This window comes from Gracilinanus agilis, chromosome 4, assembly GCF_016433145.1.
Source record: "Gracilinanus agilis isolate LMUSP501 chromosome 4, AgileGrace, whole genome shotgun sequence".
Taxonomy (NCBI): Eukaryota; Metazoa; Chordata; class Mammalia; order Didelphimorphia; family Didelphidae; genus Gracilinanus; species Gracilinanus agilis.
In genome coordinates, this window is record NC_058133.1 from 13,929,137 (window position 1) to 13,930,859 (window position 1,723).

Genomic DNA, 1,723 nt, shown 5'->3' on the forward strand with positions numbered 1-1,723 from the left:
GGGGGGTGGGGTGGAGGGGGGGGAGATCCATTCAGTTCACCAGCTCATTGAGTTTGTGCTGATCACCCAGCATCCCCCACACTGAAACTATAGATGTTCCTTAAGAGAAACCTTGATGTAGTATACACCGGCAGTGGAGTCAGAGAGTCCTGGGTTCAAATTCCATCTCAGTTCCTTATGAGGCATGGGACCCTGAGATCATAGACCCAGAACTAGAAGGAGCCTCAATGGCCACTGAGTCCAACCCCAGCAGCAGCAGCAGTATTTTTAAGGCAATATAAGGTCTGTCAAGCGCTTGACCTTTGTTAATTCTTGGAACAACCCATCCAGGTAGGCACTACTACTTCTCCTGACTTTACAGATTAGGGAACTGAGGTTCAGCCATATTAAGTCCAATCCAATCCACTCAACATTTATTAAGCACCTAATATGTGCCAAGCACTAATGTGACAGCTTGAGAATACAAATTAATTTTTTTTAAATGGTAATTGACTTGTCTAGGGTCAAACAGTTAGTCTAAGGCAGATTGGAACTCGAGTCTTCTTGACTCCAAGTCCTGCACCTCACTGCCATGATGAGGAAACTGAGGCTGACAAAGATGAAACAATTTGCCTGGACTCCCTGGACAAGTCACTGTTCCTTCCTCATCTGTACCATTGTAGCACTTCAGCACAAGATATATAGTAAAAAATAACTGCTAAGATGGAAAGAGCTCTTCTGAAAGGTTTGCAGAGTACTTTGGAGTCCCTCATTTGATCCTGTGTTAGTGGAAATTTGGGGTTCATTTGAGCCTTAAATATTTAGATATATGACATAAACTTCCTGTGGACGTTTAGGGGACTTGGAAACTACATTTCCCATGATTCAGTGGGTTTCCTGTCTTACGTGATGACGGGAGCCAATGTAAAGCGTAGCTTAAATAGAGAGGACTTGATTGGGATGCTCTTCTTTGGGTACGAGGCAGCCAGGTGGGAGAAGGTATGGCGGGTGATTTGAATTAAATCTTAGCAGGCACGTGGCTATAACTATCAAAATGACCTTAAATAAGATATTAATACTTTTAATATCCTTCTATATTAATTTTAATCATTACAATCTTCATAACAGTCTTGTGAAATAACTGCTCTTATTATCCCCATTTTACTGAAAAGAAGACTAGGGTTCAATAGGTCCAGTGACTTGTCCAGAGCCACAGAGTTAGGGAGTGTCAGAGATCGAGTATGTCTGAGGCTTCTCCCAATCCCCAAACCCTTACCAACTATCTTAAAATCAATACTAAATATTGGTTCCAAGGCAGAAGAACTGTAAGAGCTAGGCAATGGGGGTTAAGTGACTTGCCCAGGGTCATAGGAAGCACCTGAGACCAGATATGAACCTGGGACCTCCCATCTCCAGGCCTGGCTCTCTCCACCTCGCTGCCCATTAGAGATGGAAGATACTGAGAGTTTAGCACGCTCGTCTGCCTCTGAAGCTCTGGCCCTCTGGGGGTCTGATGCTCAGGAACAGAATCATCGAATGTCAGAGCCCAATGGGCCCTTAGACACCGTCTGGCCCGACACTCGCCTTTTATACAGGAATCTTGCTGTGTCTGGTCTCAGGGATTGGGGCCTCCCTAAGGCTACGAAACATTCTGCCTTGGCTGTAGAGATTTCGGGAAGCCCCCTGCGCTCAGAAAACTCCAATTCCCGTCTTGAGGGATCTTCGCAGAAGGGCCGGGCGGCCT